General features: G+C 35.5%; 1 protein-coding gene and 1 non-coding gene across 2 annotated transcripts in view; one reads left to right on the top strand and one right to left on the bottom strand.

The window, feature by feature from the left end:
• The window catches only part of Agmo (alkylglycerol monooxygenase), a 304,766-nt gene that overhangs the window by 86,769 nt on the left and 200,353 nt on the right, over window positions 1-17,644 (bottom strand). The window lies entirely within an intron of this gene.
• Window positions 13,720-13,826, top strand: LOC115064524. The gene has a single exon (XR_003844355.1). It is a non-coding gene; the product is annotated as a U6 spliceosomal RNA (small nuclear RNA).

Here is a 17,644-nt window from a genome sequence, read left to right as displayed (position 1 = left end):
TCTCTCTCTCTCTCTCTCTCTCCTTCTAGTTTCGAGGGAAGGGACTGGGAGAAGGGATGAGAAGCAAAACCAGAGGGATATCGTAATGATAAGATAAAAGGTCACTGATTAAATCCACTTCTAGACTAAAGAGCACTAACAAGCCAAATATACCGCATTTGGTATGGACCTTATATATTGATATGGATTCAGGATTATATTTTGCTACAATACACTATGTATATATGTTTCAACTCTTATTTAAGTTTTTGTACCTAAACAAGTCTCTTACAAATGCAATGTGAACTTCTAGTCCTTTTGAAATCTGCTCTTACTAACTCTTTGAGATAATTAAGAAGTTCGAGTTAGTGATTAGCAAACGCAGTTATGTTTTTGTTAGACACTACTTTAGTTAATTACAAAAATGTGTTTGCTAGGTTGGACAGACAGTACATAGCTAGAAATAAATGTTTGCCTATTCAGATATACTACATATAGAAAAATGGTCTTCAAATCCTCAGAGATCTAAAGAATATGACATTTAGACATGCCATACTAACAATAGGCTTTTCATGACAATGAGACCTCTGCTCCTGGCAGTATCTCAATTCTACTTCAAAGAAGATGATGAGCATTGCAGAACCTCCATTTAGAGTTTGCTTAATATGTGGCATGCTAACCAGTGGGCAGGAAACTGCCCTTGCCTCAATTGCAGACAGCATACTATACAAACTGGACAAAAAGATTGCAGGAAAGTCCACTGCATAGTTTTGACAAGACAAGGTAAGCAGTCCTTCGTCATTCCTGCTTTATAGGAAAGTCAGACAGACAATGTGGGTCAAAACGCTGAAGATGATGCTATAAAGTCACAGAGAAACCTTGGCTAACTGTCAAGGTAGTCAGTAACCTCTGTCATTTCTATAGTTTTGGAACCTGCTTCCTATTTACTCAGGTAACATGTATCCTCAGGTCTCTGATGGGGCTGAAGATTAGATATTTACAGTCTCACAATTAAACTGCGTATAATTTAAGGAAATGATATAATGTCTAAAATCATATTTTAGTTGGTAATACAAGTTATGATAAAAAGTGATTTAGATACATATCTTTGGACTCACCAAGCCAGGAACAATAATGGAGTACTTTCTCAAAGGTTCCCAAATACATAAGGATTGGACCTTGTAGATGTAATTCTTACTTGGTATTCTTATTGTATCTAGGATATTGATATATTATAAAGAGATTTTTATTGGACTGAAAGTTAGAGATGTAGAGATAATCTTTTGTGTATTATGTGGAAGCATCACAATCATCTATCAATAAAAATCTGATGGCCAATAAACAGAGGCAGGATTAGAAGGTGGGACATCCTGCAGAAAGAGGAACTTGGCAGACAGGTTCACAGCTGTGGGAGGATTTCTCACCTTGACTTGGAGGAAAGCAGGCATATGAAACTGAGCAGAAGTAATTAATCATGTTGCAGACATAGAATTGAATAAATAGGCTAATATAAGTTACAAGTTTATGGCCTAGGCACTTAATTAATAAATTATAAGCCTATGAGTAATTATTCTGGAACTAGCCCATGGGTGGAAAAGCCTGTGGTTACAGTGTGTAGTTTTGGGTAGAGCCATGGGAAGTTATATGCATTATAACACAGAGAAATCCAATAGGTAAATCCAGAAATGTCAGTAAACACAATCACACATTAGGACAATGAAGGAAAGCCTGAGCATGCTGATCCTAACTAGTATGAGTGTTGTAGCCTAAGTTAATGGGAACCGACATGGCTAGGGGTCTTCACCATCAAAATCAGAGTCACTTTGATGCCCTTGTAGCAGAATTTTACTTACTCAATCATATCCCCAGCCTAGTAACATAATAACTTTAATTCATCATATTACTTTCACCTTCCCCAATCCTTTACATCAATGGCTGTCATGAATATTATTAATCGTTAACTGCAAGGAAAGCTTGAAATTTTCCAATATATATATTTACTGTATTTATATGCAGCGGAACTGTTCAGGATCTTATTTGTGCTACCACAGGACCTAGGCCAACTGCTCTGTGCTCTTCCTGTTATGGGAGATACGGAAGCTGCACAGCCTGACCCAGTACCACTACATAAAACAAATATATAATAAAGAGGTGGGAAGAGTGGACAAGAAGAGTGGTGCATATGCTGTGGGGAAAGGTAGAACTGGAGCAGACTTGTGAGGGCAGTGACAGTTGTAAGAGAGGACTGAGGTGGACCATAGAACATATCTTTGCACTTTGGGGCTAGCAGGGTGGTGGGCAACAGCCTCAAGCTTGCATTGATGAAAATTGAACCTCCTCCCCAATCCCAGCCTGCCCAAAGGCATGAGTGTATACATGACTCTGGGCAATGACCAGGCCTGAGATGAGGAACGGTTCCCTTTCTGGACTAGATCTTCTGAAAACACTGTCATGGTCAGTGATGCCACAGAAGGCCATTCATGTTACAGCTGGGAACTTGGTTGATGTCTGTAGCCTGTGTTACCACCGAACACCAAGAGGAAGTACATGATGTGGCTTGAATTCTGGTCAATGTCTGAAGGCTTGCTGCCACTGGGGATTATATTGATGTGAATGGCCTGCTCCATCACCTGGGGCTATGGTGATATCCAGGCTTGGGCTGCCTCTGAGTGTCATGACTGGGTGGGTACTACTGGAGCTGAGGTCTCTGTTGATGTCTATGACCAGTGTTGTCACGGAATGCCATGCTGATGTCTGTGCTCTGTGTTGCAAGATGAGCTCATAATGATATTCAGTGGGCAGTGTTGCTGCCAAGGGTCATGTTGATATGAGTAGCCAGCATGGCCACCTGAGCCCATGTTCATATCTGTGGTCTGTAGTTCCTGCAAGGGTCTTGTATGTATCCATGGTCCTATGGTAGCCAGAGGTTGTGTTCTTGGTGTGTGATGTCACTAGAAACGGTGGAGAGGTCCAGGATCTGTGGCCTCACTGAATGTAAAAAGCAAGGAAGAATTTGGCAGTGATATCAATGACTGCACATGCACAGTTGAGAATAATGGACATGAAAGCTCCCTTAACAACCCCCTATTCATACCCCAAACTTCCCTTTCTAAAAGCAAGAGCATGAGTAGGAAGTCTTTGAGTAGAATGTTTAAAAAGTATGATCAGGATGAGTCCACAATTGATTGTTTCTGCAGTAGTATGTATACTTAAGGTTAGCTTAAGTAAACACTGCATGAACTTCCAGTGGGGATATAGGAAGGGAAAGACCACATTGTATTTAAAGAGCAGCCACTCAGAGTTTCACCACATTCCAATGAATATACTGATAACTCGTATTGGACTTGTTTTGTTTTGTTTATTCTTTGGACTGTTGTGGTTCTGTTGCGGGTAAGGGGTCCCAAGTGTGACATAGAAAGACTGGGAAGTGATTATGATATGGATGTGTGATGTGAAATTCACAAAAAAATCAATAAAAAGTATTATGTTGAAAAAAATAGTTGTAGCCAAGTGTTTCAAGTGAAATTTAAAAAATAGTTTTCAAAAGAAGATGATTTTTCCTGTTTAATATCATTGCTGTGCAAAACTCATATTTAAATATGAATAGTAGAGAGAATTACCTCATCTGATGAATGGAAGAATCTATTTTCCTATCATGAAATGGCACGAGAAATAGCAAAACTCCTGCAGGAAATTAGAAAATCATAGAAGTGTGGATGACATTTGGTAGCATGGCTTGGCCAAGAAAAAAATGGAGGGGAAAGTTATGGAGAAGTCTGAGCCAAACAGCAGCTCACACTCTTCCTCAGTAAAATAACCAGGCATCTATCTCTAGACATGACACCACTCTAGGTAATATTCTTGCATTATTTCCAGTTACTTAGAAGTCATTTAAATTCATTGCCACCCCCCACCCCCATACACACAGGATTTCCCACTGGAAAACACAGAATAATGATTTCTTATGTTCCTAGAAACAACTTTATGCTTAAAATCTTTCCCATATTTATATTGCTTCTGTAATTCCATGTGTTTGGCTGGAACTGTCATTGGTAGTAATCTAAAAGCATATGTTGACTGTGAAATAAAGTCAAATAAATTTCTATACCTTAGCATCATGAAAAATACCAGGTAAGTAGTTCTCGAAATGTTCTTTAGTGTTAACAGTACAAATTAATATTTATGAATTACTCTGTAGAGAGGGCTACATAAGCAAATATATAAATGCAAAGACTTGAAATCAGAACTAGTTAGCCACAAGAGTTAGAGCTCATGAAAACTTTAGGGGCTCCAAGAAGTATTGTAACTCAACACCTTGTAAAAAAAAAATACTGTAATATTCAACATATAAAGCCTTGATTGCACAAAAGATTTTTAGCAATAGAGTAACACAATAAATTTAATGTTTTGATAGAGAAATAATTTCAGGGACACAAAATTTTACAGGGCTACAAAGCTCAGAACGTGTTCCTATCTAGTTACTTATGGTGTCAAAGATAGTAATAGGTATTGGAGAACAAACAAACACAGAATTCCTTACTTGTTTCTGTAGTAGCATGTTCACTTAAGGATAGCTTAAGTAAACACTGCATGAGCTTTGGTAAAACTCATTATAGCTATTAGTTTCCTGATTTATCTATTACCTCATTTTGTAATAATTATTAAAATACTAACCTAAATTAATTTATAAAGTTAAGTAGAGCTATTTTACTTATGAATCGTTGATATTTTAAATAACATTGTCTGTGTAATAAACAAAACTTCTTTGTAAAGAAGTAGTTCGTTTCAAGAGAAATGTGATTTTAATTTACTAGCTTATTCATCTAAAATAAGAAAATGCTAGACAGTAACCCTTTTTGAAAGTCATGCTAGTTATGGAATTTTATAGGATATGAATGTTCAGTAATAAAGTAGGTGTGGAAAGAAAGGGTGGAGCATAGTTTTGCCAGGTTTCCTTGATTCGTGATGTATTATTTTGTTCCAACTCCAGGACTCAATAAAAAAAAATAACTTGGAATATAAAAAAGATGGGAAATGTAAGAGTTATTTAAAAATTAAAATCTTTGGAAATGTCACTAAAACATACAACTGTAAGTGAGCAGTGCGGTGTTCACAGTAGCCTGTGATGCAGAACAAGCACTTGTCCCCTTTCCAATACCTGCTCCCAAGAGGAAGCCCATCCCGACTTTCCCACTACAGTGTAAGTACCACAGAGAGAAGCCATTCTTATACTGTTTTCTCTACTCATCTCCCACCAGGTCATAAATAGTGTCTGGTGTTTAAGGTCATGCTCTCGGACTATGAGACATGTAACCTCTCAGCATGGGCTGATCTTCAGAAAAAAGATTAGTTAGATAACTCCTGTATTAGTCACGACCACATTCAAATATAAAAATTTTCTGATGTCTTTAACTAGTGCCATACCTCTTTCCCTGTAAAGTTGGTTGTATTGGAATCAGTGAGAAAATCTGAAAGATCTCAAAAGATGAAAGCCATCAGTGATGGTTAGTCAAGAAGCAGCTGACACTAGCAACTCAGGAAATAGAGTTAACAAAACAACTGCATCCTATAAATGTTGCTAATGCTGTCCACATGAATGTAGAGCTAAATGCACATAAATAACATTTCAAAATATGTTTTTACAAAGTAACAAAACACACGAAAGAAATTACAGAATTATACGTTTAAGATAAAAATGAGGACCCATGCCCTAAACTTTATGCTCTTTCAGTATTGTGTGTTTGTGTCTTATGTTGTAAAACCATTATATAGAACTAAACACCACCTTCTAAAATCTTAACAAGGTAGCTAGAATGATTAATGTCTCAGTTTGCATGCTTGGCATCAACCAAGGAAAGAATAGAAGAAAACAGAGAGCAGGAGAAAGGGTGGTGAACATCTGGGATGGTTTCTTTTCTATGAACAGGAAAAAGGTCACATCCCACCCAGTGAGAAGAAGCGACCTACTGAAAAAATGTAAGTGATCTTGCTTGACCTGTGACACGAGCATGAAGGTGACCTTTGCTGCTGACCTGCAGTGTGTGTTTCTTGTTAGAAAAAGTGAGAGAGATGTTCTCTGCCATAAAAGAATGTGGAGGACAGGAAGGTGCTGAAAAGGACAGGAGTGTAGAGCAGTAGACAGTGGAGGGAAGCCGGGCAAAACAGAATACTGCGTTGGCTATGCTCTGAAAATATTAGGTAGAAAAGGAATACAAGAGGTGAGTGAGCACAGATTTCCATGGACATGCATGCTCAGAGATTTGTGTAGTCTGTAAGGGTCATTATTATTCTGCCAATCCATTTATACCTAAATAACACTCATCTGCCTGAGAACAGGACACTGTGGTATATTTCTAACAACTCAAAAGTATTAGACTTCACACTATGCATTATAAATTATACTAGTTTGACTTTCACTGTTTTGATTTTTTTTTTTATAAATAGATGACAATATCAAGTGAATGCCCTCGCTTAAAGTTTGACAGGCTTCTTGAACACTTTATTCTATGAAATAAATGGGCTCCTTGCTCCAACTAACTGAAAAATGCCTATATTACAAAATAAATGGGAGCAAACTGTGCACGCGGTGACCTGCAGAAACTCTTAGCATTTGTTTCATCTTTTAAAGTCTCTGTCATCTTTGTTTCTTTCTTAGCTCTCTGTCCCCTCTCAGCTGCCTTGGGCTCATGACAGAGACCATTATTTGAATAAGATTACATACTTAGAGAGCAGCCTTGGAAGAGAAGAGACAGGACTACATACACTTCATAGCCACACACACAACAAATCTACTGACTAAGGAAAAACTAAAATCATTTGATTTGGTTATTGGGGAACGGTGCTGACGTCAAAGGGTTGGAACATCTATTTTCTTCTGCAAACATAGGGGAGATTTACAGCTGAAGGTTTTTCAGGCATTTGAGTTTTCCAGGTTATTGCATATTAAAAGTCTCATTTTTTTTTTCATTTCATGGTTATGCGTCAAAATGTTCTGAAGATGTATTTCAGGTGTGTATGATTGAGCTTTCAGAGGACCATCACTTTTTAATAGTACCATGAATTTGAAATTGTTTTTTAAACTGCCTTCATGGGTGGAGATAGACAGTTAATGAAGTTGTTTCAATAGAACTAGAAATTAGTAGGGCTTTTCCTACCTTACTGACCAAATATTCTCATAAAAACATGAAACCCTGTTGATTTTTCATTGCACAAAGCATGCAATATGAAAGTTAAGGCTAGGTGTTGCCTTACTTAAGCTAGCCCTGGAAAGCCCTGCAGATCTCAATTTCTCCTTGTTTTCCCCTTTCTCTGAGGTTCCCCATTGCAAGTTTTGCTAGTTTTTTAGTTGTCTGCTTGCTCATTTGTTTGGCTGGCTGGCTGGTTTGTTGTTCTAGAGACAAGATCTCCCTATGCTGCCTCCACCAGCATGGGGATGGCTTTGCAAACCTGGGTTGCCTCAGACTCTCAGAGGTTCACCTTCTGCCACCTAGGCGCTGGGATTAAAGTTACACAGCATGATTGCCAACCTTAAAGCAGTCTTAAAGCTGAGTGAAGCAGCTGACATTCAACAAATAAATTGCAATTTAATACTTAGAATATGGCATGCTTTTGAAATATAATTTTAGAAGTCTTACTTATGCCTCACTGACTTGTGGGTACACCATATCAGAGCCCATCCGTCATCTCTGTATGCTTTGTCTCCCATGTCTACCCCTTCAACTTTCTTTTTATCCATCCAGTACCTCCCTGGCAGAGGGCAGAAAAAGGTGCTCTTCCTTGCAAGAGGGCAGACAAAGGGAAAGAGAAAGTAAACATAAGGTTTACTTTCTGGCATAAGGAATCCTTGGCCCAACCAAGAAATCATTTCACCAAATGTCAGTCAGAGTATCAGGTATGTGGATCAACCCTAAAAGCTCAGACTGTGATGTGGCCTTCTCAGCAGTGCTACCCAGTTCAATGTGCTCTGAAATGTGATATAGTAAGCTATTTGATCGTCATCACAAAGTGTAAAATATAAAAGTATAAAAATTATTCGTGATGTATCATATAAAAAATTTTTTAAAACCTCTGGTTTAAAATTATGCTAACACAGAAAGTGCACATTCCTCAATATCTTATCTTTCCCTGATGTGTAAAAATAGAACTGGCACTGTGAACATTAGACTATAACCTTCTCTGTGTGTGCACACTGGGAAGTACACATGGCAAAAACATTCCTTTTTTTCCCCTTCAATTCCTTTTCCCCTGACAAATGAGTGATGACCACTTTGCATACCTTATGATTTTTTTAGTTACTTCCTTTGACTCAGATGGTTCAATAGAATAAAATTAAATTATATTTTCAATTTTACACTAAGGAAATCATTTGAAAATTACTCACAGGCACCTTGCTCTCTACCCAGCACACATATTTAATCTGGCACATATGACCTGAATTTATGAATAAAAATGTATATTTTGCTTTAAGGCATGCTATAAATTTACTGTAGCATGAAGGTGCATCAACAATTAAGTTGTCTACAGTTTAAGTACAAATGAATTCACACAGAAGGTTCTATAAATTATTCTTGATTTTTAATACCTTTCGGTAGTGACAATGTTGTAGGTATCATGGTTATAGAACATTATGAGGTAAATTCATGGACTACAAAGTGAAGACAGATTTGAAAGATTGTTTTTATTTTTATAATACTTCATAATAATAAAGGATAAAATATTAAGTATGTCATTTTCAGACATTCATACATTCTAAATATTTAAATATGAATATAATAAACTATAATATAAGCAAAAACCTATATTTTTTTCTTCAGAGAAACTTTTAAAGGGTGATTTAAGAAGTAACTAAAAGAACCTTCTGATAATGGATTTTAATTAATAACTTCTGTTCCTTGCTGTATTGCTTTTGCTTTTTTACATCATGTTGTAGTGAGATGGAAACAAAACTTCTGACATGTACTGAATTCATTAAATATAAAGTATTGACAATTTTAGGAGACTTTCCTGATTCTATACCAATAAATGGAAGGGTTTTTAATTTCAATGGCGAAGAGGAAGTCAGACTTCAGTTATATGAATCCAGAGTAACTTCATTCCTGGATCAAACAACAACAACAAAAAAGACCTCCTGGGGCTTGCAAAATCTTTATTATTTTCAAGCTACAAGAAATATTTTGGTAGAGATCTGTATAACAGAAAGTACGTTCTGTGTTCAGTTTACTTGGGCTCTTTCCAACTGGGAGAAAGTCACTCAAACTTAAAAATGTTCCTAAGGTCGCTTTGGCTTAGAGCCCAAATTATCTTAGAATATGAGTATGTTTTTTAAACTCCAAAATACAGGCATTTTGCTATCTAGCTTAAAAGGTAATATTATTTATGATACTATTTAAATTCATATATTTTGAAGATGATGGCTCAATTTTAATGATAAGATTATATGTGCAATTTTAAGTTTTCACCTATTATTTTAAGTTGTACTAATTCTTAAAAGCCAGCATGTCCCTAAACTAAAATTTGTACTTTACTATGTTAAGTAACCCACATTAGAAAAGTCTATAGAAAAAATTAATTTCTATATCAGGTATATGAAATGTTATTAAAGAAGTTATGAACTCTTCCTACAGAATAGTTGACCATTTTAAATTCCATAGCCAAACTCATGAAAAGTATAAGGATTAAAAACACCAAATATGGTAAGTTTTAAGAGTAAAACTTGTATATGCTGAAATTTGCTCCAAATAAAAGAATAATAAGAATTGATTCTAAAGGAAAATATATGTTTTTAAAATTTGTAATTATGAATTCCTCCTGTTGTTAATGAGACATATATACCACTGATGAGGAGATATATATTTCATATTATACTGTTGCGTAGTCTAGTCACCTGGCTCTTAGTAGTCATCTGAAAAATAAAGTCATAATTTATATTCCATTAAGACAGATTCCTGTGGGGCCTTAAAATGTGGAAATTCTTGTTTGACATGACTTGTCTTCAAGCCAAGCCCATTTATTTGAAAGAAACTTTGAATCACAAATTTTATTACATGGTAAAAAGTTAAAACAGACCTACACCTTCATTTCAAAGTATGATTCAAAGTGCTCAATTTAAAAGTGTCGGTGGCGATAACGGTGAATAAAGAATGATTTTATTTAACTGGACAGGTCAATCTAAAAATCTAAAATAGTATGAATTTAGTTGGCTGTTTTAAAGCTAATACAGACACTCTAACATAAATCGTTAAAGTATACTAGGCTTTTAAAATGACACCTATAGAGGAAAAGATAATATAATTGCCAATCACAATTGTATCAAAGTGAAAAAATACCATTTCCCCCAATGAAAGTTTTTATACGATGTCCATGGCTATATTCAAATGTATAAGCAGGATAGAAGCCTAACACCTCTAGGTTTATTTATCTTCCAGATCTATATACCTGTAATATGATTTAAACATATCACGATTCATCAAAACATAAATGCCAGTCAATTAACTCAGGACATTTGTCTTCAAGGATATGAGATAGATTTTGAACTGAAAAGTCCAGAAAATTAAAATATCAAATAAAACTCTCTCCTCCTTTATCGCCTACCTCTGACTGATCAGTAAACCCATATGGTTCACCTAAAATCTTTTGTCCATTTAAAATATGTTCCTGTCTGATTCTGCTAGTTTTTAAGTCTTTGGCTAGATCTTGTTTGAGAAGATTTTTCCTTAATTCATGGCTATATAATTCTCCTCTACTTTGGTGGCATTAGCATATTATTTACCTCACATGACAATCTATTCCAGTAGTCATAATAACTGCACACTCATTAATTACCCTCATTACTTGAAACTTCTTAAGAACAAAGTCTATGCCTTCAAAATTCCTTTTCACTGAGGCATTCTGAATGACAACTCAAAAAATAAAGCAAGTGGGAGTCTAACAACTCTTTTGTAAATAAATGCTTAGATTTTTCTTTCATTTCTTTCACTATTGTTGCTATTTTAGACTGGACAATGAAATATAATAACTGAGATAATACATATCATATCCTTCAAAGCATTTCACATAATTTTCTACATTTTTGGAGATAAACTCTTACAACAGCTGGATATTTATTCAAACAAATGCAGTCAATACATAGTAAAATTGAGATTCTGCCTGAAGCAAGTTTGACTTTTAAAAATGTTGCTGATTTGTGTCGATACAAATAGAGGGGGTTTCCTTCAACTCACAACCTAAAAGCTCATCACTTCTTAATATGAAGCAACTTTGCAGTTCATCTCCTTGTCCAGGTATTCAGGTACTGGGCTAAAATTAATTCCCTGAAATGACTATATTTACAAAATTCATCAGCAGAAGTAATTTAGAGCAAATATTTGTCAAACATTTGATTAAAAGACAGGGTATATTATAGAAACTCAGAAAGAAAAAAAAATGTCCTTTGGCAAACCTTTTAATTGCAACTACAGACATACATTAAGAGCCATTATTACTTTTATTGAACGGTTAAACAGACAAGAAAGATGAGCAGGAGTAACATATTTTCCATAGAAGGATGTCTCCAAATTTTTGAATAAATAGAAGAAAAAGATGGTCAGTAAAGGGAAAATAATTTCGTTTATTGGCAGTACTCTGTAGCAGTGACCATCACAAACCCATCAACAGATCTGTAAAACAGTCAGGGGTATGGGAGAACTATAGTTAAAGAACTTTGCCTTAGCTACTACAGGATGTATCTCCTTATTTCTCTCCTTCCATAGATGATATTATCTAGTAATGCACTCTAGGTAATTTTCTTATTGATTTTTATCTTGAAAGACATATGTAGTATTTAGAAAAGGGATATTTCTACCCATCATTACATTATCCACAATGTAGTCCTATGCACATATGTACATGTGTGTAGTAGGCATGCATATATTCTTGCTAAAACTGAATATTAGAGAGGGAAGATTTTTAACTACATTATATGGATTCTTTTTCATTTTAGAGATGTTACAAACAAAGCCAAGACGCATTAATTGACATTCAAGAGCATTTCATCAATAACCAAAATGTTCTTCAATGAACATGGCCATTCTATATTTAATAAATTTTGCTTCTTTGTGTTTTCAAAATTCTTATGTATTATGCTTTAAGAAATAGTGTTCCTAGGACTTTATAAAAACTTAAATTATGACTATTATAGCATAATCCTAGCAATTGTTACATTCTGTTATTTGTATAGCTAAAATTACTGTTTCAATAACAAAATACTTAAGTTTACTGGTACTTCCAAAGCACTAAAGACTACAGGAATAGATAAGCCATGAAAGACATAACTTAAAATTCAGATCTTCCCATAAGGTAATTCCCATAATTCCCAAAGAACATGAAATTACTTGTGGATACTGCTCCTTTCTGGACGTGTTTTGCTTTGACACTGGAAAGATAAAAATAATTTTCATGAAGCATAAAGTAGGATGTACCTCTTTTCTCTCCTAATTTGTATGCAAATTTTTAGTACCCTTCTGTGTTCAATGATTTATATGCTGCCCTATACCCACAAGCAAATTTGTTTACATATACACGTGTTTACATTACAGGCTAGAATAGACATATAACAGAAAACATAGGGTTTTGGTTTCTTTCTGAGATTGTATGAACTTTCTTATACTATGTATTTTAAGTGCATTTACTTTCACACAAATTTTGTGATTTCATTTGTTTAGTGCTGTATATATTCCACTTTAAATATGATTTCATAGCAGAGACAGAAAGAAGGGCCATCTAGAGACTGCCGCACCTGTGGATTCATCCCATAAACAACCACCAAACCCAGACACTATTGCAGATGCCAACAAGGTTTTACTGACAAGAGCCTGATACTGTCTCCTGTGAGACTCTGCCAGTGCCTGGCAAACACAGTCATCCATTTGACAGAGCACAAGGTCCCTAATGAAGGAGCTAGAGAAAGTACCCAAGGAGCTGCAGTCCTATAGGATGAATAACAACATGAACTAACCAGTACCCCCAGAGAGCCTTGGGACTAAACCATTAATCAAAGAAAACACATATGTAGCAGAGGATGGTCTAGTCAGCCATCAATGGGAGGGGAGGCGCTTGGTCTAGGGAAGATTCTATGCAGGGGAATGCCAGGGCCAGGAAGTGGGAGTGGGTGGGTTGGGGAGCAGGGAGGCAGGGGATAAGGGATTTTCAGAGAGGAAATTAGGAAAGGGTATACCATTTGAAATGTAAAGAAAGAAATATCTAATAAATTTTTTAAAAATTAAAAAAAAAGAAATTAATGTTCATTCGGTGTACAACATTGTTGGCTCAATTCCAGCAATAAACATGGGGGTGAAAGAAATTCTGTAGCAAAGTAAGGAATTCTCTTGGTATACATGCTCAAGAGTGAAGCAAAAGATATATGGTGTTTTATTTTTCATTTTTAAACAACCTTCCATATGATTTCCACAATGGCTGTATTCATTTAGACTGCCACCAACAATGAATCGCCAACATGTGTTGTGATATATTTTGAGGATAATCATTATAACTGAAGTGAGGGCATATCCCAAAGTAACTTAAATTTGTATTAAGTTGGTGGCTAGGGATGTTGATCCCTTCTTTAAACAGTTATTTTAAAGCCATTTGTGTTTATAGTTCAGAAAACTGTCAGTTCATCATTTTATCTTATAATTGACAGATTTATTTCCTTAATATTTATTATTTGGACATTGTTTTTTTAGTTTTTTTAAAAACAATAACATGGTGCTCATTTTAGCAGTCTATATACTAAAATTGGAACAATGCAGAGAAGATTAATATGGCTGCTGTGCAAGGATGATACAAAATTTAGTGAAGCATTATGTACATTTAAGGATACACACATACCACCACCACCACCATCACCACCACTACCACAACCATCACCACACCACCACCACCACCACCACCATTACCACCACCAACAACAACAACAAAATAACAGGAATTAATAACTTTAAGCCATTGGTATCTCTCAATTTCAATAGACTCAACTCTCCAATAAAAAGACATATATTAACTGAAAGGATGCGAAAACAGTATCCATCTTTCTGCTGAACACAAGAAGCACACCTTGACATCAAAGATAGACATTACCTCAGAGTAAATAAATAGAAAAATATTTTCCAATCAAATGGAGCTATGAAGCAAGTTGGTGTAGCCATTGCAATATCTACAAAATAGACTTCAAACCAAAAGTAATAAAAAGAGTCTGGGAAGGATACTCTTTCTTTGTTTGTTTCTTCTGTTGATTCTTTTTTTTTTTTTTTCCTTTTGAGGCAGGATTTTTCTGTGTAAATGTCTTGGAGTTTTTTCTTTAGGTCAGGCTGGCCTTGAACTAACAGAGATCCTCTTGCTTCGGTTTCCTAAGTGCTGGGATTAAAATATGCTCCACCACCAGGCATGAATCTATTGTTAATATCTATGCCTTAAACATTTAGATACTCCTGTTTGTAACATTGCCCAATGTTAGAAATGTGTGAAACATTAACAAAGCTTAAATCAGATAATGTACCTGACACACTGATAGTGGGTCACATCAGTTCCCAACTCTCAGCAAAGAGACACATCATCTGAACAGAAACTAAACAGTGAAACACTGGAGCTAACAGACATTATCACCAAAATGGGCCTAACAAAATATTTCATCCAAACACAAAAGAATATGCATCTCATGGAACTGTCTCCAAAACTGACTGCAAACATGGTCACAAAGAAAGTCTCAAAGAATAAAACATATTTGAAATAACCTCTTGTTTCCTATCAGACTGCCACAGGTTAAACCTGGACTTTTACAAAATCAGGGGAAAAAAAGCTCCAGAAAGCCTATAAACTCATGGAAACAGAATAACTCTCTACTCAATGATAAATGAAACAAGACAGAAATAATTATTAAAGACTTTCTAGAATTCAATGAAAATGATTGCAAGAAATACCAAAACTTAGGAAACACAATGAAAACAGTGCTAAGAGGAACTTTTATATTACTAAGTGCTTACATTTTAAAAAATGGAGAGATCTCATACTAACAAATTAACCATACAAATGAAAGCTCTAGACAAAAAAGAAACAGGTACACCCAAGAGGAGTTGACTGCAGGAAGGAATCAAACTTATAGCAAGCATCAGTAAAATAGAAACAAAAAGAACAGTACAAAGAATCAATAAAACAATGAGTTAGTTCTTTAAAAAAACAATGAAATAGATAAATGCTTATATAAAATTACTAAAAACTGAAGAGTGAATATCCAAATTAACAAAATAAGAAATGAAAGGAAGAGCAAAGCAGCACACAATGATAGTTTAAGAATCATTGGGTCATACTTTAATTATCTGTATTCCAGCCAGGTGTGGCGGCACACACCTTTAATCCCAGCACTTAGGAGGCAGAGGCAGGCAGATTTCTGAGTTCGAAGCCAACCTGGTATACAAAGTGTGTTCCAGGACAGCAAGGGCTATACAGAGAAACCCTGTCTTGAAAAACAAAAACAAAACAAAACAAAACAAAAAATCTATATTCCACAGAATTGGAAAATCTAGAAGTGGATAATCTTCTCAATAGATTTTTAAACAACTTACAAAGTTGGATCAAGATCAGATCAACAATCTAATAGTCCTATAACTCTGAAAGAAATATAAGTAGACATTTAAAAGTCTCCCAACCCATGAAAGACCAGGACTGAATTCTACCAGATTTTCTATGAATAGTTAACACCAATACTCCTCAAATTATTTGCCAACATCGACACAGAAGAAAGACTACCAAATTCTTTTTATGAGGCCACAGTAACCCTAATACAAAAACCAGACAAAGTTTCAACAATGCAAGATAATTACAGACCAATTTTCCTTCTGAACATAAATGTAAAAATTCACAAACTGAATCCAAGAACACATCATAAAACTCCCATACCATGATAAAGTAGGCTTTGTTCAACGTAAGAAAATAAATCATTGTAGTGCCATATAAACAAACAGAAAGAAAAAAAGGCCACAAGTTTATTTCATTAGATGGCAGAAAATACTTGGACAAAATTCAACATCCCTTTATGATTAAAGTCTTCTAGACATTAGTGATACAAGGAGCATAACTATACATAGTAAAGTCAATTTACAGCAAGCCTATAGGCAACATCAAATTAAATGGAGAGAAACTCAAAGATATTCCACCAAAATCATAAATAAGATATGTCTGTCCACTCAACATACTATTGAACTAGAACTTGAAGTTCTAGATAGAGCAATAAGACAACTTAAGGAGATCGAGGAGATACAAGATGGAAAGGAAACATTATTGGCAGATAATATGATAGTATATATAAGTGCTCCCATAGTTTCTGCCAAGGAAATCCTACAGCTGATAAACATCTTTAAAGATGTGACTAGATACAAGATGAACTAAAAAATAAATTCAGAGCTCTCCTATACACCAATGACAAATGGACTGAGAAAGAAATAATAGAAACAGCATTTTTCACAATAGCCATGAACAATATAAAATATCTTGGGATAACTCTAATTAAGCAAATGAAAGACCAGTATGAAAGGAACTTCAATTTTTTGAAGAAAGACATTAAAGAACATATTAAAAGATGGGAGGATCTCCCATGCTCATGGATGAGAAGAATTAACACGGTAAAATTAGCCATCCTACCAAGAGCAATCTACAGATTCAATACAACCCCTAGGTTCCTCTCAACTGAAGAATGAATAAAGAAAATGTGGTACATTTTTGCAATAGAGTATTATTTAGCAGAGTTTTTGTTGTTCTTGTTGGATTTATTTGGGGGGGGTGTTTTGTTTTGTTTTGTTTTGATTTTTCAAGACAGGGTTTCTCTGTATAGCCCTGGCTGTACTGGAACTCACTCTGTAGACCAAACTGGCCTCAAACTCAGAAATCTACCTGTCTCAGCCTTCCAAGTGCTGGTATTAAAGGCATTTGCCACCACTGCCCAGCAGCAGTTTTTTTTGTTTGTTTGTTTGTTTGTTTTGTTTTGTTTTGTTTTGTTTTTTAAAATGGCATCACATCATGATATTTTCAGGCAAATGAGAATGGATGGAGATAGAAAAAATAACCCTGCATGAGGTGATCCAAACAGAGGTTGAATATGTATTCACTTATGAAGGAACACTAGCTGTTAAGTAGATGGTAATTAAGCTATAATTCATGGACCCAGAAAGGATAGATGAAGTAGAGGAGTCAAGAGGAGTCACAGGATTCTCCCTGTGTGTATGTGTGTGGGGGGGGGGATATAGATTTTATGAGCAGATTTGGGGCAGGTGGAGACAGAAGCAGGAAATTAGATGGGGGAGAGTTGGAGAAAGAGATTTCATAGAAAGATGGCTAGAATGAGGGAGGCATTTGGGGATGTGTACAAACCCAGTGCAGTGGAATCCTAGTAAAAACTATGCCAGGTCAATGGTGGCTCAGAACTTGTGGGAGCAGGCAACCAATGTCTGATTTGACCTATGGCCCACTCTAAGAGAAAGCTCCCATTCCAGACACTGCTTGCCTAAGCAAGAACTAGAGGTTAGATAACCCAGAGAACTAAAGTAAAACCAAAGATTACTGCTCAAAAAAAAAAAAAAAAAAAAAAAAAAAATATAAAGATGAGAGAGAGAGAGAGAGAGAGAGAGAGAGAGAGAGAGAG

The sequence above is a fragment of the Mus pahari genome, chromosome 7, assembly GCF_900095145.1.
Source record: "Mus pahari chromosome 7, PAHARI_EIJ_v1.1, whole genome shotgun sequence".
In the NCBI taxonomy this organism is placed as follows: domain Eukaryota; kingdom Metazoa; phylum Chordata; class Mammalia; order Rodentia; family Muridae; genus Mus; species Mus pahari.
The sequence above is the reverse complement of the archived record's forward strand: the minus strand, read 5'-3'. Positions and strand labels throughout refer to the sequence as shown.